Source organism: Triturus cristatus, chromosome 3_2, assembly GCF_964204655.1.
Source record: "Triturus cristatus chromosome 3_2, aTriCri1.1, whole genome shotgun sequence".
NCBI classification, from domain to species: Eukaryota; Metazoa; Chordata; class Amphibia; order Caudata; family Salamandridae; genus Triturus; species Triturus cristatus.
Genome location: NC_140584.1, coordinates 662,611,933 through 662,633,352, shown reverse-complemented (window position 1 = coordinate 662,633,352; position 21,420 = coordinate 662,611,933). Strand labels below are relative to the sequence as shown.

At 51.5% G+C, this 21,420-nt stretch overlaps 1 protein-coding gene and 2 pseudogenes across 1 annotated transcript in view; 2 read left to right on the top strand and 1 right to left on the bottom strand.

Annotated features, from left to right (window-relative positions):
- The window catches only part of UBE2G2 (ubiquitin conjugating enzyme E2 G2), a 369,248-nt gene that overhangs the window by 117,657 nt on the left and 230,171 nt on the right, over positions 1 to 21,420 (bottom strand). The window lies entirely within an intron of this gene.
- Positions 3,503 to 3,656, top strand: LOC146857913 (5.8S ribosomal RNA; annotated as a pseudogene).
- LOC146857912 (28S ribosomal RNA) lies at positions 4,066 to 7,183 on the top strand (annotated as a pseudogene).

The window sequence follows — 21,420 nt, the reverse complement described above, 5'->3', positions numbered from 1 at the left end:
GCAATAGGCCAGCAAAGCAAATAAAATACAAGCACTGGCATTGTCCACAGGTATGGCTTCAAAGGAAGGCTGTATGGTAATGTGAAGCAGGACAAAAAAATAGCGAAGGAATTAATAAATATTTGTGTGAACGCAAAGAACTGTAAAATAATACTAGTGTAGGTTAAAAGGTTAGGTGCAGTTGCACTGTCAAGCCAGACCTAAAAATCCATTAGGTTAATGACTGCCCTCCTCCCATCTGTGCTGCTGCCAGAGAAAGGCAAACACAATTAACTATCTAGTTATGTAAAACACTTTTATATCATTACCATGTCATGCCTGCTGCCCTGAAAGTTTAATCTCAGCCAGCTGGAAAAATATACAAAATGACCTCAGCTGTGAGGAGAGGAAGCATTTTTTGTGAAAGCGCACAACTTCTGTCCAATCAAAATATGTACTCCTGGCTCCCAACATATGGGAGGAGCAAAGCCCCTCTAGTGATGCTCACACAATTGTCTGCCGACAGCTGTGCTGTGAAGTGAGACAATAGAAAAGGTCTCTTTTCCTAATGGGTGCTTCACACCAACAGGTGGTTTTGGCTTGTGGGGTGTGCAGTAGAAATACTCAAAAAGACCATATAATGCACGATCCATCAGACAACTGAAAATAACGTGCACAAAAGTATGTTACAAGCAAAAAGGTGAGGAGTGAAGGAAACAAATTGTATGTAAGGACCTGGACCACTGAAGCCGTCCTGTGAAAAAGAGAATACCTCTCATTAGGCGTAGGGCTGGGTGGAAATGGCGTAACGCCACTACGCGGAATTATGGAAAAAATGTGTGGAAAACGAGCGCACGTCCGGAGGGTCTGTGTGCCCGAGCAGGGGTCCCTCGTGCCCGGGCAGGCTCCCTGATCTCACCGGCCTGGCTCGGTTGAGAAGCAGGGACTGGCCCCGGGGCCTGGGTTTCAGTCAGGGCCTGGGGTGTGGGAGACCCCATCCTGCCAAGTGTCCATCTGCCTGGGACAAGGGTCCCTGGTGCAGAGCCCCGGATCCCTGCAAGGCAGGCAGGAGCCCTACCGCTATGGCTCGGCTCGGAGCAGGCAGATGTGCGTCCTTTCAGTCCCGGCCGTCTGGTTGCACCTTTCCCCTAGGCCATCTGGTCGCACGCAATGCTTTCCAATGGGGCGACCAGATGGCCGGGCTGCCCTGGAAGTACCGATGGGGGCTCATTTGCCTGCCTGATCCCAGCCAGGGTTCCAGAAGGTCGGGCACATCCGGGCCTAGGGTCCCCTGAGTCTCGCGGTGTGTACAGGTTCCCAGAAAGAGGGGCAGCTTTCCTCCGGATTACTAGGGGCAGGGTACGCCGGGACACGCCTCCCGGGCTGGCGGTTCTTTGCCGGTGACCAGATGGGCTATGCCCGGACAACACCTCCCCTCGGTCCGGGGGCTCCCTCCTCTAGCCCACGGCGTGGCAAAGTGCCCGGGACGGGCTCCATGGGTTTTGGGCAGTTCTCCCCCAGCGTCTGGGCCCGAGAGCTCCGGCAGTCCTCCCCGTGCCTGTTGCCCAGCCGGGGTCCCCAAGCCCCCCGGAAAGCAGAGCCCCCGAGCCCTGCGTGGGCAGGCGGGAGCCCTACCACGAAGGCTCGGCGCGGGCACATGGGAGTCCTTCTGGTCCCGGCCATCTGGTCGCACCTTTCCCCTCGGCCATCTGGTCGCACGCAATGCTTTCCAATGGGGCGACCAGATGGCCGGGCTGCCCTGGAAGTCCCAATGAGGGCTCATTCGCCTCCCGGATCCCAGCCAGGGCTCCGGAGGTCGGGCACGTTCGTGCCCAGGGTCCGCCTGAGTCTCGCGGCGTGTACGGGTTCCCAGAAAGAGAGTTAGCTTTCCTCCGGATTAGTAGGGTCAGAGAATGCCGGAACACCCCTCCCGGGCTGCCGGTTCTTTACCGGGGACCAGATGGGCTATGCCCGGACAACACCTCCCCACCCTCCGGGGCTCCCTCCGACCGGCCCGCGCCGTGGCAAAGTGCCCGGGACAGGCTTCATCGGTTCGGGCAGTACTTCCCCGGAGGCCCGAGAGCACCTGCAGGCCTCCCCGTGCCTGAGGCCAAGCCGGGGTCTCTGAACCCATGTGAAGCGCATCCCCCCGAGCCCTGCGAGGGCAGGTGGGAGCCCTACGGCGAAGGCTCAGGGCGGGCAGATGGGCGTCATTTTGGTCCAAGCCATCTGGTCGCACCATTTCCCCCTCGGCCATCTGGTCGCACGCCATGCTTTTCAATGGGGCGACCAGATGGCCGGGCCGCCCTGGAAGTCCCGATGAGGGCTCATTTGCCTTCCCGATCCCAGTAAGGGCTCCAGGACGTCGGGGCACATTCGTACTTTGGGTCCCCTCTGTCACCTTGTGTGCACGGATTACAAGAAAGGGGGGTAATTCTCCTCCGGATTAGTAGGGAGAGCGTCAGTCAGACCTCCGTGTGGATTCTGAGACAGGGGAAGGCAGCAACCGGGCCTGCCCGCCGGGGCCTCCAAGGGGCCTGGGTCCGCGCCTGCCTCTCAGCTCCAGGAGGTGCGGTGATGCTGAGACGGGGGAAGGCAGCACCCGGGCCTGCCCCGCCGGGGCCTCCAGGGGCCCGTGTACGCACCTGCCTCTTAGCCCCTTCCCGATGGTCGTTTTTCTCCGAGTTTGCTTGCCCCGGCATGAGGCAGGGACGCTAAGCCAGCAGACCAGACCGACACGCAAGGGACCGGGACAGGGGGCGCCCCCTGTCCCTCTCTGGGAGGGTCACGGCGGTAGGCCCTCCCAAGATGGAACCCAAGCTCACCCGGCATGACCCCCGCGGTGGGGGGGAACAGAATGGCAGTGCATCATCAGGCTGGTAACACCTCCTCTAGAAAGGCCCTGCAGCCGGCTGGGCTCTCTGGCGCCCATGTCCCGGCTCCACCGGGATCTGGGCGACCGAAGAGTGGCCCTTCTGGTGAGGCAGGGTGGGGCTGGAAGAGAAGGGGCCGATGGACTGCGAGGGAACCCCAACTCCTCTCAGTGGGAGGCGTGTGGGATGGGGAGCTGCCTCTGACCTGGGCAAGGTTGGGGTGGGCTGAAAAAAAGCCAGCCCGCCGGAATGGCTCGTGGCTGCCCAACGTCGGAAGGCTGACGTGCAGGTGGAGCGACCCTCCCTCGTTGCCAGGTACCCGGTTCGACCTGGTCCCGTGCGGCTGGGCTGAGGGGTTTGAAGACTTGCGTGGTCCCTCCCGGTTACTACGGGAGGGACTGGGGGCTGCCTGCTCCTGTCCCTCCGGGAGCCCCCTCCCTCCCCGCAGGTGGGTGGGAGAGGGGGGACTCCCGGGCCATGCACCTGGTAATGTTTTTTCTTTCCCAACGATGCAGTCTGACTCCCAGAGGGGAAGCCTTTAACAGGGCGCCCGGGCTGTCTAGTTGTGCGGACGGCAGATGGACAGCATCGCCTTCCTCCCGCCTCTCCTGCACCCGCAGGTGGGCGAACGTTTTCGAAAAGTTGCCTGTGACTCTTGGTGGTGGATCACTCAGCTCGCGCGTCTATGGAGAATGCAGCTAGCTGCTAGAATTTGTGTGAATTGCAGGACACATTGATCATCGACACTTTGAACGCATCTCGCGGCCCCCGGGCTGTCTGAGGGTCGCTCGTTCGTCAATCGCCCCGGGGCTTCCCCGGGACGCGGCTGGGGCGGTCGCAGGGTTAGCTCTGCTTCCCTTCGTCCCCCCACAAGTTCCGACCCCCTGATCGCCCGTGGCAGGGTCCCTCACCGGGTCCTGCCGTGGAGGCACGCCTAGCCCCGAGAAGGGGTCTGGCGACCGGACCGGCCCAGGCCAATCCCAGGGCACCTGGCTGCGTGCCACACGTGGCTGTCTATGGTGTCCCACCGGCTGCCCGCGCGCCTGCGCCTTGGGCGCCCACCTCATTGGCTAGCTTCCAAGGGAGGGCGAAACCCCTCCAGATCCGATCCGGGGAAAGAGGGCGCGCGCTGCCGGGACGCCAGACCCCTGCTCCGGCAGGGGGCTGGCCTTCCCCGGCTCCCCCTTAACGCTCCGGCGTTTTCTTCCGACTACGACCTCATATCAGACTTGGCGACCCGCTGAATTTAAGCATATTACTACGCGGTGGAAAAGAAACTAACCAAGATTCCCCCAGTAACGGCGAGTGAAGAGGGAAGAGCCCAGCGTGGGTGCGAGAAATGTGGCGTACAGAAGACAGACTCCCCGGCGTCGCTCAGGGGGCCCAAGTCCTTCTGATCGAGGCTCACCCCGCGGACGGTGTTAGGCCGGTAGCGGCCCCCGGCGCGCCGGGATCGAGTCTTCTCGGAGTCGGATTGCTTGGGAATGCAGCCCAAAGCAGGTGGTAAACTCCATCTAAGGCTAAATACGGGCGTGAGACTGATAGCCAACAAGTACCGTAAGGGAAAGTTTAAAAGAACTTTGAAGAGAGAGTTGAAGAGGGCGTGAAACCGTCGAGAGGTAAACGGGTGGGGTCCGTGCAGTAAGCCCGGAGGATTCAACACGACAGGAAGGTTGGCGACACGGGAGTTCCGGATCCCCTCCTTGGGACCGGTGCCTGGGCCCTACCTGGTTTCCTTGTTTCCTGGAAGCAACTTAGAGACAAGGTTGGCGCTGGCCTCTCTAGATTCAAATACCTTCAGCTGGAGAGTTGGGCTCATTCACACTCTCAAACAGTTGGTGGAAGTCTACTCGGAGGTGGCAATTCCCTGGAACATCAGCTTGTAATTAAGTCCCCTGGGAGGAAGGAAGTTTCTTTTTGGTACCAAGCCATTTCTGAAGCAGTTGACGGTGAATTCAAATTGGCCGAGGAACTGTGGGGAGGTCCCTTACCAGCACAAAACTGTGATACATTATGGCAGAGTTCATGTAAGACTTTATATGAAGTAGTAAAACCTGCATGGCTAAAAAGAAACCACCTGTTCACTATTCACAGGGCATATTTTTCTCCTCTAAAACTTTAAAAAATCACCAAAGGCTCACCTGTATGCTGCAATAAATGTGTGCTGGCCTTAGCTTCCGATATCCACATGTTTAAGGAGTGTCCTGCCCTTGTCTCCTTTTGGGACAGTATTAAAAAAAAATTGGGAAAGCACTCTGGGGAGCCCTGTTAACATCGACTTACCTTTGATTATATTCGGCTTGGCAGACAATGTCAAGGGCCCTGCCAGATCACTGCTTTTTTACGCCATTCTCCTAGCTAGGAGACAAATTTGTATAAAATGGATGGATTCTACTCCCCCCTCTTTTTTTTGATTGGCAGACTTCGGTATTGGCGGTCTCTAAGCTAGATCTTATGAGATCAGGCAGTAAGAAGGAGAAAGCATTCTGGAATATCTTGCAACCCAGATAGGGCTGAGTGACTTTTTTCTTTTTTTCCCTGATTCCTATGATTATGCTACCTTCATACTCTCTGGGCTTTGTCGGAAACACCCAGTCGGGCACTGGTAGCTCTACGATAAGGGCCATCTAGCTCTTGGAGCTTAGCAGAAGAGTTATCTCAGTTGGTCTCTTCAATGGCACCCAAGGAAGTCCTGGTACCAGTAGGCGGGTTCTTCATGCCCCGACGCCTACGCCTCTCAGCTCATTGAGTGAGGGTATAGACAACTTGGGTGCATATTGAAGTGAGATTGGTGGCGAATGAGGACATAAAAAAAAAAGAAAAAGACAGGGTTGGTCGGGCTGGGGCGCGAAGCGGGACTGGGCGCTCGCCACGGCTGGATGAGGCGCCTCCCTCTGAGGCGGCAACGACTCTGGACGTCAGCTGAGCCCTTCCTGTGGATCGCCCCAGCAACGGTGGTCTCTGGGGGTGCGGGGCCGGCGTTCTGCCTCGGCCGGCGCCTAGCAACTGACTTAGAATGGTGTGGACCAAGGGAATCCTACTGTTTAATTAAAACAAAGCATCGTGAACACCCGAGGCGGGTGTTGACGCAATGCGATTTCTGCCCAGTGCTCTGAATGTCAAAGTGAAGAAATTCAGTGAAGCGCGGGTAAACGGCAGGACTAACTATTACTCTTTTAAGGAATCCAAATGCCTCGTCATCTAATTAGTGATGCACATGAATGGATGAACGAGATTCCCACTGTCCCTACCTACTATATAGCGAAACCACAGCCAAGGGACAGCTTGACAGAATCAGCGGGGAAATAGGACCCTGTTGAGCTTGACTCTAGTCAGGCACTGTGAAGAGACATGAGAGGTGTAGGATAAGTGGGAGGCCCTCTGGTCTCCGGTGAAATACCACTAGTCTTATTGCTTTTTCACTTACCCGGTGAGATGGGGGCGAGCCCCGTGGGGCTCTTGCTTCTGGCTCCAAGCACTGGGCGCCAGGCGCGCGCGACCCGCTCCAGTCACAGTGGCAGGTGGGGAGTTCGATTGGGGAAGTACACCTGTCAAACGATAACATAGGTGTCCTAAGGCGAGCTCAGGGAGGAAAGAAACCTCCCGTGGAGCAGAAGGGCAAAAGCTCGCTTGATCTCGATTTTCAGTATGAATACAGACCCTGAAAGCAGGGCCTCACGATCGTTCTGACTTTTTGGGTTTCAAGCAGTAGGTGTCAGAAAAGTTACCACAAGGATAACTGGCTTGTGGCTGCCAAGCGTTCATAGCGATGTCGCTTTTTTTGATCCTTCGATGTAGGCTCTTCCTATCATTGTGAAGCAGATTTCACCAAGCATTGGATTGTTCACCCACTAATAGGGAACGTGAGCTGGGTTTAGACCGTCGTGAGACAGGTTAGTTTTACTCTACTGATGAAGTGTTGTTGCAATAGTAATCCTGCTCAGTACGAGAGGAACCGCAGGTTCAGACATTTAGTGTATGTGCTTGGCTGAGGAGCCAATGGGGCGAAGCTACCATCTGTGGGATTATGACTGAACGCCTCTAAGTCAGAATCCCCCCTAAACCGTAACGATACCGCAGTGCCGTGGAGCCTCGGTTGGCTTGGGATAGCCGGCCTCTCTCGGGGGGCTGGTGCGTAGAGCCGAACGCTTGGTAACAGGAGCGCGGACGGAGGGGGGCCGCCTCCATCGCCCTTAGTGCACCGCATGTTCGTGGGGCACCGGTGCTAAATCATTCATAGTTGACCTCATTCTGGGTCAGGGTTTCGTAAGTAGCAGAGCAGCTACCACGCTGCGATCTATTGAAAGTCATCCTCTGAGCCAAGCTTTTGTCTCTCCGTGCGTAGGCACCCGCGAACACCCTCCGCCACCACACACCACACCCAGGGGTGGGTCCCTCTGCCGCTGGGCTGGCGGGAGGGATGCGGAGGGGGTAACGCGGGCTTGCTGGAGGCCGCCTCCACCACGTGCCCTCCGGCACGGGGGCCTCCCCCTCCCATCCCTGTCCCACCTGGGGACGGGGGCCGCCATCCCTTGCGGGTCGCAGGGTGACCAGATGGCCTGGGCCGGCCGGGACTCCCCTTCCCGCTGCTCCTGGGCAAGTCGAGCAGGGAGGCGAGCAGCGGTAGTCCCGGGGAAGGAGCCTCCCGAGCGGCTGCCTCGGAGCGCCTGTCCACCCTCGGCCGGACTGCAAAGGCGACTGGGTACGGCACCCTCCCAGGCCATCTGGGTGCTGGGTCGTCCCGGCCCATCTGGTCTCCTGGCTGCGCGACCAGATAGCCCTGCGGGCCGGATGACCAGATGGCCCTGCCAGGTGACCAGATGGCCCTGTGGGCCAGGCAACAAGAGGCCCTGCGGGCTGGGTGACCAGATGGCCCTGCGGGCCGGGAGACTAGATGGCCTTGCGGACTGGGTGACCAGATGGCCGGCCGGGCTATCTCCAACTTTTGTCCTTCCCCAGAGTTCTGTTAGCCCCCACTATGTGGGGAATTAATAATCGGGGGAAATGGGCTCCCCAGGCAGGCCGGCGGGGAGAGGACGTGGCCTGGGCTTAACCCTCCTTGGTTCCAGCCGAGGGTCCGGGCGCTGGGGACGGGGTTCGACCAGGGCCCTGGGAGGCTCTCCCCGGCCTGGCTAGAGTTTGGAAGCTGGGACCGGGCCCGGGGCTCATGCTCTGTCCCAGGGTCCCAGGGTGCGGGAGCCCCACGTCCTGCAAGCCAGCCGAGGTCCGGCGCTGGTGACGGGGGCCCACCGGGGCCCGGGGAGGCTCTCCCCAGCCTGGCTAGAGTTCAGAAGATGGGACCCTGCCCGGGGCTCGTGCTCCGTCCCAGGGTGCGGGAGCCCACCGTCCTGCAAGCCAGCCGAGGGTCGGGGCGCTGGGGACGGGGTTCCACCAGGGCCTGGCTATGGTTCAGAAACTGTGACTGGGCCCGGGGATTGTGCTCCGTCCCAGGGTCAGGGAGCCCCCCATCCTGCAAGCCAGCTGAGGATCCGGGCGCTGGGGACGGGGGTCCGCCGGGGCCTGGGGAGGCTCTCTCCAGCCTGGCTAGGGTTCAGAAGCTGGGACCGGGCCCAGGGCTCGTGCTCCCTCCCAGGGTGCAGGAGCCCCCCCCGTCCTGCAAGCCAGCCGAGGGTCCGGGCGCTGGGGACGTGGGTCCACAGGGCCCAGGAAGGCTCTCGCCAGCCTGGCTAGGGTTCTGAAGCTGGGACCAGGCCCGGGGCTTGTGCTCCATCCAGCGGGCCCTGGGTTGCGGGAGCCCCCGTCCTGCATGCCAGCCGAGGGTCCGGGCGCTGGGGACGGGAGTCCACCGGGGCCCCAGGAGGCTCTCCCCGGCCTGGCTAGGGTTCGGAAGCTGGGACCGGGCCCGGGGCTCGAGCTCCGTCCAGCAGGCCCCAGGGTGCGGGAGCCCCCCATCCTGCATGCCAGCCGAGGGTCCGGGCGCTGTGGACGGGAGTCCACCGGGGCCTGGGGAGGCTCTCCCCAGCCTGGCTAGGAAGCTGGGACTGTGCCCGGGGCTCGTGCTCCATCCGGCGGGCCCCGGGGTGTGGGAGCCTCCTGTCCTACAAACCAGCAGAGGGTCCGGGCACTGGGGAAGGGGGTCCACGGGGCCCAGGGAGGCTCTCCCCGGCCTGGCTGGGGTTCGGAAGCTGGGACCAGGCTCGGGGCTCGTACTCCGTCCGGCAGGCTCCGGGGTGCGGGAGCCCCCCGTCCTGCAAGCCAGCCGAGGTTGCGGGGGAAGGGGGTCCACCGGGCCCCAAGAGGCTCTCCCTGGCCTGGCTAGGGTTCGGAAGCTGGGACCGGGCCCGGGGCTCGAGCTCCGTCCAGCAGGCCCCGAGGTGCGGGAGCCCCCCGTCCTGCAAGCCAGCTGAGGGTCCGGGCGCTGGGGACGGGGGTCCACCGGGGCCTGGGACCGGGCCGGGGAGCGGAGGTGGCTGGCTTTATATCATGGAGGCAGATATGTTTATAGGGTATTTACAAGGTATGTCGATTAAGATATCTGCATAAATATCCAATTTAGATTAAAAAATTTGGACCACCATCAGTCTTGTCACCCCAATGCATTATATGTATGTTCACTGCAGTGGTGCTAGAACAATTTTCTGATTGGGGGTGCTGATCAGCAGCATCAGCTCACATAAATGAAAACAGTTTTAAACAAATCCTAACGTTACTGAAGGAGTGCAGTAAACGAGGAAAACAACTTGAAGTAGGTAGCATATGCTTTCCGGAAGGAAGGGAGTGGATAGTATGGTAGTCAGACATTTTTCATGAAAATGTAGGTCAATTTTAATCCATTATGATGCAATATTCTCAAATATGTGTCAGTTTTTTTCTTTAAAAGCAGTTATTTAAAAGAGATCATTAATAAATCAAAGTGATTTTAGCCTTGTTTGCACACAAGAGAGGGCCATAGCCACAGGGGCCATTTGAGGGCCGGGCCAGCACATATTAATCTTTGGCCTCCATTAATGACCTAGGCAGCTGGTACAGCATTTTCTGAAGGCTCGGTTTATCCAAACAAACTGCATTTACATTTGAATACACACAATCTGATCGAAGGCCTGCAGCGCCACCAAAATTATGATGCTGGAGTTTAGAAGGTGAATGAGCAATAAAAGTGCCTTACATTTTGTTTTTATCTTGTCACATTTGCTGTGCTTTCAAAAACAGAGATCAAATCTCAGGCTATGTCTTCTGAAAAAGTGCTCCTTATGTTTTTTTAACATGTAGATGTTGTTTACTGTTATTTTGACTGCAAGGTAAGAAACTTTTGTAAAGTGAACTATGTGACAATCTCCCCTGGGTACAGGGAATAGAAAACACAATTTAAATAACTGTAAATGAACTGTACAAATATTTCAAAATAGATCAGTAGTTATGGAAGCACAAATAAAGCGCATTTTGTTTATAAATCTCAAGAATGAGGTAAAGATTTAAAGGATCACAGCGCTTACTATCCCTATGTCAGGCACTGAAGCGCTTACCTACATGGGCAGCAAACTACACCATATAGGGTGTGTGGTTGGAAGAGTGTTGCTTTTGTTTTGTGATCCTTTATTGGATAAGTTTACATGTTGTGCGTGATGAGGTGCGGTTTTCTGTTATGAGATGCAAGCTCGTAGCAGTGAGGTGGTTGATATGGTGAGAGGGAGAAAGGAGCGCATCTTATGGTTCATCAGTACCCTGGCCTCTTTAAACAGCTTTGGAGGTCCCTTTATGGTATTTTCTTATGATTATAGTCTGCCTTGCTGGTTACCGCACAAGGATGCGGGGGGAGAAAAAAAGAAAGAGAAAAAGAGAGAGACAGAAAGAGAGAGAGAGCGAGCGATATATATCTTATGAGATGGCCATTATTACTATCATCCCATATCGGAGTGTCCATAGTTTCTATCATCCCCTACCAGAGTGTCATTTTCAGATGTAAAGAAGCAGCCCAGTGTGTAGACATATTTGGGACCTGCAGTGGTGGACTAGATTAAAGACCTCTGATTGACCAGCAGTGTGTGACAGATCTCTTCATTTATTCCATGCCTGTTCATTTGGTGATGGCTGATACCTGCCTATCAAAAGTAGTTCTCTGGTTGGGCTAGTTCCAATCTGTGGATTGTAAGCTGAAGATTGAGTTTGTTGAGATGTGGAGTGGTGTAGTTGTCTTGGAAATAGCCATGTTTTTAACTGTCTTCTGAAATGTATATGTACTTGGAGGCTTTGAATGCTGGCTGGTAGTGAGTTTTGGAAACTTGTACGGAGAAAGCAGTGCCTCCTAATGATAGCCTATGGTAAAATGGAATGATAAGTAAAGCAAGTCTTAAACGCAGTTCATTGGACAATGCAAAGTGCCTTGAAAAAAGCTCTTCTAGTTATAGGTATCCAGTGAAGTGATTTCAGGACTGGAGTCACATGTTCTATTGGGTGAAGGCAGAGAAGAAATCTTGCAGCAGCCTTTTGGATGAATTGTATCTTGTATATGATGTGTCATGGTATAGGCTGTTGACAGTCAAGCTTGGAGATCGTGAGTGGAAGGATGGTTTCTGTTGGTATCCAAGGTATGGGAAGATGTGATGTAGTATTTTCATTGTGTAGAAGGCACTCTATGAGACGTTCTTATGATGTGGTATCAAGTATAGGTTGAAATCCATGGTTACCCCCCGGGTTTCTGAATTCTCCTGATGGTGTTGTAGGGGCCTAATTTTCCTTGTATTTTTGCAATTGTCAGCAGGTCCTAATCTCGTTCTTTGAGGTATTCAGCTGTAGATGGGTATTCATCATCCATATGTTTATGGCCCAAAAGGCATCCATTAGATTTTAAATTGTAGATGTATTCCAGGCCATCCATTTGGGTGTCATCTGCATAGTTGTAACAAGTGATGTTGAATGATTTAATCAGGCTTGGCAAGGGGCTTAGGTAGATGTTGAACAATAGAGGGGATAAGATAGACCCCTATGGGACGCCACAGTGTTGTGTTTGAGTAACTGATGTGGAAGGTGGACCAAAGACTACTTCGCAGTTAAAGGCTTTCTTTGCAGTTTTATATAGAAGAAACACGAGCCAAAGGTATCAGAGCACTTTACATGAGCACCAGTTGCATTACAGATGGACACATTCATTTTTAGACACAGGGAGATTAAGTGATGTGCCCAGAATCACAGGATGTTTTTAGCCCTCCGCCAGACTTGAACCTGTGTCTCCAGTTCCAAAGTTGCATGCTCTAGACATTAAGCCACATCCTCTCCAGCTGAATGGTCAATAATTCAATGAAGATTAGCTGAACTCCCTTCTCACCTTTCACATATGGTATATAAAATAAAAAATTGTTGTGTGAAAAGATTACAAGACTGTGTAGGACATTGAGACATTTTGTTCTTAATCTAGCAGGTTTCAAAACCTTTCCTAATTTAGAAGTTGTTCTCACTTCCTGAACCTACCACCATTTCAGAAGCCATTACAAAAAGCAAACCTCAAAATTTCCGATAGTTTATCAGGTTAATGTGCCTACTGAAAGACTGCTGCAAATACCCTACATACCAGTAGTGTGAATCTGAAATGATCCAATTTGGCCCGCCATGTCACAAAGGGCTGCTATTAAGGACTATCTATCTTTAAAAAATGGTTTAATATCTAGATAACCCTGCCAGAGTCAACACGCTGAATATTCATCTCCTTGAACCAAAAAGCAAATCACAATCAGAGCATCTGAGGCTGAACGTAAGAGAGAGACCAAGAGAGATAGGTTGGTAAGATAGACATATGCAGCAGCAAACAGAAAGGGGTACCAGGAAAGTGTTTCGAGATGAGAGAAGAGAGAAAGTAAAATGGAGCAAGGGCAAAATGAGACCTAGATACATGTGGATAAAGGTGATTGGAGATTGAAAGTGGAATTTATAACTTATTATGTTTTTCCATGTACAGCTGGCCAATGTGATTTAAATGCACAATTTTGCAAATTTTGTTTTTAATAAAATAAAGGATCTTAGCGTAAGATCCAAAAATTACCTAGCAAAGTGGACTTTGAAATAATGATTAAGTCTAACCATTGTTACTTGAGCCACATTGTGTTGCTTCCAACAAATTGCTTAACAAGGACACCACTTGTTTGTTACTAAAAGCTTTTTTTTATTTTACCATTTTCATTAGTTTTCAGTTCAGTATATAGGGTACAAGAGGATAACAATCAGAAAGCATTCATATATTGCATACAGCTTGGCAAGGAGCAGTGGGTTCATTATTGCATAACAATAAAAAACAGTAACACAATCTACCGTCAGATCAAAACGGAGGGGAATGCAAGTTATGTCCACTTGAGACAGCAAATCAGTGATTATCGTTTAGGTAGTGCCTCCTAACTATGTTTCTATATTGAAAAAACAGCTAGTGGTTAGGTCGCTTCTTCCTTCTGCGTGACAGTATGGAGCGCAGATGAGTTTCCATATTAGAGTACCCCCCCTAGTCCCCAATAAATAAAAGGTCACCAGGGCCTATAGCCGGGTGAAAGGAAGTAACCAGCTAAGTCGACGAGCCCATATTCAGAGGAGTCATCGCTTAGGATTAGAAGGCTACCTAGTTAGGTTATAAGGGAATCTTTATCTCAGTGCCACTGTCTCATCCTTGCCCCAATTAATGATGTTCGCGCGACAGTGTTATATGTTCAGGAGAGTGTGCGCTTTCCAGTGCATCGCTATGGAATCTATTTGTTACTATTTATGCTTTCCTAAGTGCAATGTGCCAAGTAGTGCCCCCTCCATGGTGAGGAGTCCCCTTTGGTCCATCACTTCAGACAGTGCCTCCGCAACCCCTTGCCAGAAGGCTACAGCTGCAGGGCAGTTCCAAAATATGTGTGCCAAGTTGGCATTCAGTGCACGGCACGGGGGGCAACGTGGTGAAGACCCAAACATTCCATGTAAGATTTTGGGGGTGAGGCATGCTTTTTGGAGGATGTTGTGTTGTATTGAAACCTGGCACTTCAAGACACCCTCGAGTAGTGCAGGACTTTGTCCCATTCTTTGGATGTAAAATCTCATCAATGTCTTTCCTAGCAGCAACGCGTTGCTTGCGGTGGGTCAGATGTGGAGTACGCTAGTGCCAGTGCAAACCACATGATGAGCCTTCGCCCGTTGCCCATAATAAAAGGAGTATGTACGAGCGGGTGCTGTTCTGGTTCCGAGTCCGCAATGTCCCAAAGCTTTCACATTTCTGCCACCCGCCTACCATACACAAGGTAGTGTCTTGACGGTAACTCATATTCCTCTTGCAAATGGTCAAATGGGATGAGCGCACACTCACAAAATGAGTCACCCAGTCTACCCACTCCAGCTACTTCCCAGAACGCCACGCTCTCTTGTCCGATTGATGCACTGAATGGTGCTATATTGTGCAGATTAACCTCCGGAGAGTACGGGTGATCGATGATATGAGTCTTAGCCCTCTGCGGCAGCTTGCATAGGCCATGCGGAGCGGTTATTCGACTCTCTGGGAGTCTAGCTCATGGAAGTAGCATTCTACCTACCACTGCCTGTTTCCGAGCAGCCGATGGTAGGCCCAGCACCTTCTTCAGTCGTCCCACCAGCCATCTCGCAGGCCACTGCAGCTGTGATGCCAAATAATAATGCTCAAAGTTGGGCGCCCCAATCCCAGTCTGTCCACAAGCAGCTGCAGCTTCTTCAGTGCCGCTCTTCTCCTTACCTTGTTCCATATAAAGGTTACCAGCATGTTATGTAGGGCCCGAAAGGTGGCCCGTGGAATGTGCACTAGGAGGTTATAGAAGTACAGGATGCGGGGAAGCATTAGATAGTGAAATCCGCCCTTGGACTATAAGGGGTAAGGTGCTCCAGAATGTCATTTGGGGGCGTAACGAGGATATGGCTCTAGTTCCTGTCAATAAGATTCTGCGTGGCATGGTACATGGGGATCCCTAGATAGCGAAAAGTAAAATGCTCCCATGCCAGCAGGTGAGTGTCCATCATTAACTATTGTGGGGGGCAGTCCATGTGGAGTGGGAAGGCACACAACTTGGTCCAATTCACCCTTAGTCCTGAGGCCTTGCAAAATTCCTCAAGAGTCTCCGCAATCTCGTGGATCCCCTCCCGAATGTCACAAATATACACCAGTAAATCATCGGCAGATGCGGAGACTATATAGATCTCTTCATTCAAGGGTACTCTTCACTCTCCACCTTGTTGACTAAGCCGCTGGGCCAAAGGCGCCATTACGAGAGCGAACAAAAGTGGTGAGAGGGGGCATCCTTGACTGGGTCCCCCGCTCATGCTGAAAGGGGGTGTGATGAGCTGGCCAAGTTTCACACGGGTTCTGGAGTCTGCCAGTTATATCCATCATGTTCAGGACAGAGAAGAGGTAGCCCCAGTCCACCATATCGTACACCTCTTCTAAGTCTAATATCATGCACAGGGCATACAGCCAGTGGACTGGGGCCAGCTCCATCACTCTGTGCAATTGGCTAACATTTAGGGTAGTGGAGCGCCCAGGAATGAAGTAGTTCTGGTCTGGGTGTACCAGACCCGGCAGGTGCTCTAACAATCGGGTCACTATGATCTTACTGAGGATTTTATAGTCCGCTCCCAACATAAATAGCGGATAAGAAGTGACCTACAGCGGAGATCGGTCAGGCTTTGGTAGGGACACCAGTAGGAATTCCCAGAGAGACTGCGGAAGGGTACCTTCTGTAGGAGCTGCCTGCTATAATTCCAGCAGTTTGGGGGCCATGAGCGACACATGGGTCTTGTAAAATTCAACAGGAAGTCCGTCAAGACCTGGGGTCTTCTGCATGGCAGCACCAGTGATTGCTCTACGGGGGTTATTTAGGGACTCCCAGTCCAGGCGCTCCAGGACCTACAGAATCTCATCACTGTGTGCCTGCCGGTCAGCATGGGGGCACGTACAACGCTTTGTACTGCGTTATGAAATGCAAGTGTATGTCAGTTTAAAAGATAAGTGTACTAGTCAGAGATTCCTCGATCATAGTGATATGAGCCACACCAGAAGTCTCCCGATTTGTCTCCCTCAGCGTGCATCTTAGCCTGATAGGCCCGTAGGTCCAGGCAACGCAGTTGCTCGATCAGGCGAGAGTGGTGTTCCAGCGCCTCAGTCAGGGGGCGCTGTTCTGTGGGGTGTAAACATGCCGCCATTTCAAGTCGCCTTAGCAACTCCTCAGTCCGCAGCAGATCCCTATGTAGTTCTGCCCCAGCTCCCACCACTGCTCTAATGCATTGGCCTTTAACCACCACCTTAAACGTCTCACATTCGATTTGTCGGGAGGTGGCCGAACCCCAATTTTCCTCAAAGTAGTGTGTTATGGCCTCTCTCATCTACTCCTGGAAGCGCAGCTGGTTGGACTCGCCAAGTGGGAACAGGGGGATCTCGGTGTTCCCCATTCAACATGTATCTGTGGTGGATTATGGTCAGAGAATGTTTTTCCGAGGTACTCAGCACCTGTTAATTGGCCGTGGAGAGTGGAGTGGCAAACAATATGGTCTAACTGCACATGCAATTCATACGGGGCTGAAAAATTAGAGTATTCTCTTGTCCCAAGGTGCAGGTGGGAGGAGGCACCCAATTGTAGGAGGTGTACTGCCATTGTGTGATCTGTATGTTAGATATCAAAAATAAACTCTGTAACTCCCAACACAGGGCAGTCTCCAACCATGAGATCGCCCAAACAGCTAATCAAAAAGCTATGTCAAGGGTGCTCTAACACGCTCTTACATACTCCAACGTCATTATTAATGCACGGGGGGAATCACACAGGGAGGCTTTATGCAGGTAATCTGTCTCGCTGCGGGTAGTTACAGCCAACCAAAGAGAAGAAAGAGAGAAAAGGTGAGGGAACGTGCTAGATCCATTTCTACATTGTAAAAGTTTAGGGGATGGATAAGTGAATCGTACTCAGTCTCCGGTGTGCATCAGGCAGGGTTCCACTTCCCTCCCCAGCCACAGTTCAAAATGTGTGTGATAGGGATATGAATGGGGTCTTTGGATGCGGGGAAGTCCGGCAGACAGGGTAGGCAGCTCCATCTGTTCCATCTTCCAGGTGAGTATCACATTCTGCCACTGGGGGTGATACTCGCTATTAAGTGACTGTATTTTCAAATCAGAATGTCAGCTGTCTGTGGCATAACATCGGTGCTGGTCACTGAGTTTTGGGAGTACATTCCTGAGGGATTGTCTTCCGCCAAGCTGGGAGTTGGGAAGCGTTACTCGGCCCACCAGGATGTTGCTGTGGTCAGGGCCAGAGACTGTTTATCCTTCACCTGTGCGGGTTTGGGGGTTCCACTCAATTGCAAAGGCTCACGCTCTCTGTTATAGCGCTGGTTTCCCCTCTTGAGGTCATCCTCCTGCATCCTCTCTAGTGGCGAGGCCGAGTTGGCAATCTCATATCGGCATTGTTCCACCCAGTACCAAGCGCCCGTGGGCTCAGTGAAAAAGTAGCTAGTGTTATTAGCCATAACTTTTAGATTGGCAGGGAATAGTAGAGTACCTAAGGCCAACCTGCCTGTGTTTCCTCTTTACTTCTAGGAAAGATGCCTTGCGTCGCTGTACAGCCAATGTGTGTTCAGGGAAGAGATCTATTCAGGCATTCTCTTACAGAATTTGGACCAGTGGAGCGGGTCTCCTGAAGGATGGCTTCCTAGTCTCGATAATTTATCAATTTTGCATCTATCGAGTGGGCCGGAACTCCCATGGGTGGCCTGTGGGCCGGAACACGATGGGCTCGAAATGCCGAGACAATTCTCCTGGCGCTTTTATCTTTGACAGCCATTCTTCGAAGAAGTGTATGGGGTCGGTCCCTATATAGTCCGCAATACTGAGTTCTCGGCCCTGCCTTCAAGTTCCTGGACTTTAGTAGTGAGAGAGCGAACTTCAGTCTTTAAGTCTTTCAGGCCAGGGTGCAAGCTTGCTATGGTGTTCTCCAAATCTTGCACCCAGGTTCTGAGCTTCCGTTGGTCCTCTCTGAGCAGTCCCACACCTCCAGTACAACTGCAACAATCCTGCCCCGGAGCTCCTGTCTTCAATCAGCAATTGCTTTGAGGAACGTGTCCAACCTTTCTTCCGTGACAGTCTGTGGCACAGACGCCTGGCTCGATACGGCATCGGAGTGGTTCAGGACTGTCGCACTTTGGCGCCCTGAAGGCTGGGGACCCATACCGCTGCGTCGACCAATGAGGCAGCTGGATTCACACATCAAGCAAAAGAGGAGCGGCAGAATTCCCCTCGAAGGACAAGGGGCTCCAGCTAGTGAGACTCTAGACAGAGACTAGGATGGAACAAGCAGGTAAGCAAGAGAAACCAGCCTTGTCCCTTCTGGGCAACCCCTAATCTGTTGAGGGCCACTCCTGCTCTGTAAGCACCGCGGGGGTCCATCTCTCCCCCCTAATGCCACCCCACGACTGATGCAGGACACCATCTACGGCTAAGAATGCTCAGCACCACTCCTCCAGCTAGTGCGGAAATGTTGGCCACAGCTCTGGAGTTTGTGCGCTCAGGAGCGCTAGGTTCTCGCACCGGCCCCTCAACCCTCATAGGGGGGACAGTACACAGGGTTCCACAGGCCGCAGCAGCCTACACGTGGTTTAGAGCTACACGCCCCAGCCAGCCTCTAAGAATACTTCAGGAGACATCGCTACTTTTCCCTGTCCTGTTCCGCAATTAAACCAAGTGACAGCAGCACAGATCTTGGCGATTATTAACTGATCATGGGTCTAGGACGCATAGCTCAGTTAAGTTGCGTCCGCCATCTTTGTTACTACATGCTCTTAATGAGAAGTCCTGACACCTTCCCTTTTAATGCATATCAGCCATGTCTACGTTTGCTGGTATAGTCGCTGGTAAGTACAACCTACTTGCTAAGAAGTCCAGATTCTATTATGGAGGTGATTTTATCTTTCTAGTGTATATTTAAACTAGGCAGTCTCTTAACTGTTTCATAATATGAAGCTGGACTTATCTGCACCTTTAGTAATGCCAAACAATCCCTTTGCAAGCAAATATTTTCAATTTCTAGTACACATGGCAAGCTTCCATGCTTTCTACATCCGCTCAAAACAGTGCATGCTTGTTCAAGCAATGCTTGGCACTTAGAAGGTGCCAACTTGAGGATTCTTTGCAAGGAGTCTACTGTGTGTGAACAAGAGGAGAATGTCCATAATTCCGGAAGTGGAGGACTATGTAGCATCCAACTGGGAGGTACCATGCAACAAGCATCACAAAGAGAACTTACCACTGAGCAGAATCCTAGATGCAAACCGTGAAACTACCACCCAAGAGCCTTAAAAGCAGTGCTTCTGTCTGTTCATCTACGACTCCTCTAACTGGAGATGGAAGTAGTGTCCTCAGCCAGGCCAAGGGTCTCAAATGGACCCATGCCACACACAAAAATCACCAATCTTTTAACGTGCCTACCTACCTATCTTGCTGGTCGATGTTTGATGGTTTGCTTTTGTACAGCACCTTTTGCACAACCTGCCTGCAATTTAAGGGGTGTATGTCAATTTGAGAGCCTGTTTTTAGTCCATGCAGTTTTGACTGGTGCTTTTGATCAAATGTCATCGAACCATGCATCTTTTGTCACAACATGGTCGGGAAATTCATTTTGGAGCCTTCCCAACTTCCTCTGCAAATGACATTTAAAATCCATTCAGTTTTTCTCATTGCTGCATTCCTAAAATGTTTAAAATGCTGTGTTCCTCACTAATGTCCTAAAATGTCCTTGATGGATAAGCTCCAAACTCCCAGTAAAGCTATTTTAACTTAGCGAGTTACTGTAAACTTTATTTATGAAGCTGGGCAGAATTAGGAATCCTCACTTTATTAAACAAATTAAGTTTCTCATCTTTACTTGAGGTAATGTTTATCACTTTAGGCCTTCTGGGTGTGGTGGTTTCCTGATGCAGAATATACCTGGTAGGACATCCTCCAGCAAAAAATGGTGAGTGTGGAAGCTGGACATCCACCACCTGAGGTAAGAGATGTGGAAAGAAAGGCTGAACTGTTGCAAACGTTATAAAAAGAAGAAGACCTTTGCATTTCACAAAGCAGCAACTGTTTAAAAAATACACAAAGTTGCGGGTCAGCCGACTTAATAACTTTACACCCCTCTACTTTAAATCCAATCTAATTGAGTGTGCTTTAGTATGCATCTTAGAAGACTTCATGTATTCATTCACATAGAATCCCATGGTGTGCACCCTGAATATCAAAACTAGACTATGGATGGCACAGAATATTGAGGACAGAATATTGAATGAAAAATAGACAAGTAAATAAGTGTAGATGTTCTATACCTTGCTCCACATATATACATATATATATATCTTCAAGGTACATAGATATGGAGTTAGAAATAATAAATGTATATTTACCTATATGCAGTTACCTTTCAATATTCTGTCTTCGATACTCATTAGTACAATTAATCAAACCAATGATAAAAAAACAACAAGATGCATGTGTACTTCAAAACCTTGAATACTGTACCTTTTTGCCTACAAAAAAAACGTACCTTTTTTGGAAAGACGGTTACCTGTAGTGTACAGTTTTAATGTTTGTTAATAGTTGAGGGCCATGTCCCCTACACATATACTCATGGCTACAGGCCTGCACAAGAGCAAAACATTGTACTGATATGTTTTTTCTCACCCTATTTTAAAACTTGCCTGCCATCCCATTCCAAAACTAAAAGGCGCAAATGAGTCTCATTTTTTAATATTTGTAAATTTAAAAAGGAGCTATGACCACGAGTGACTAAGGTTTGATGGTAAATGCCATTTCTTTCAATCCACATAATGTAAACATATATAAATGACTAGCTAATGAGCCGTGGTTTGCTAAAAGTTGATCTTGCCGCTCTCGTCACTTAACACTGCAGAAAAATGAAAACTGATTGAAAGAGCTTATAGTTTTCCGTCATCTATCTGAAATGTCTTCAGGTCAGCGGTAATGCTAACCCTTAATTCCAGTAAGGACTGGACAAGAGGTGACACTAGGATACAAACCAGGAATATTGAAACTAATGCTGTATTGGTATGTAAACTGCTAATCCAGCCAGGGAATTAATCTTTCTGACAAACAGGGGCATGGGTGTTTGCCAGGTGGTACAAGTTCAGGCAGTGCCAAACTTTTTGACTCTTTCCCCAGCAAATTAACAGCCTTTTTAGGTCGAGGACCGTCCGGTCTGCCAAAGGCAGAACATAAGTCGGAGATTTAATGTTTCTTAGAGTGGCTATTTAGCCCGCCTCTCTTTTTGCTTCTCCTCCATTGGCTGGCTTCCTAAACGGAGGCCAGACATTGGAGGAGAGAGCCGTCCCTCCAAATAGGCTCCGTCTTTTTCAGATTCGGGGGCGTGTTCCGTGCTCTTCTTTTCACTTTTTAGCCACGCCCCCGAATCTGAAACCACCGCTGCGTTTCTCCGAGGCATTGCTTCGCCTCGGAGAAAGGCAGTGGTGTGCTTGTTAGTAGATGCCCCCCTGTGTAAATTGTTAAAAATCCTTAAATTTCCAATGTTCTCCATGCCATTATGTCTGGACTTATTCATATTCTGTTACACCGCAGCAACCTTCT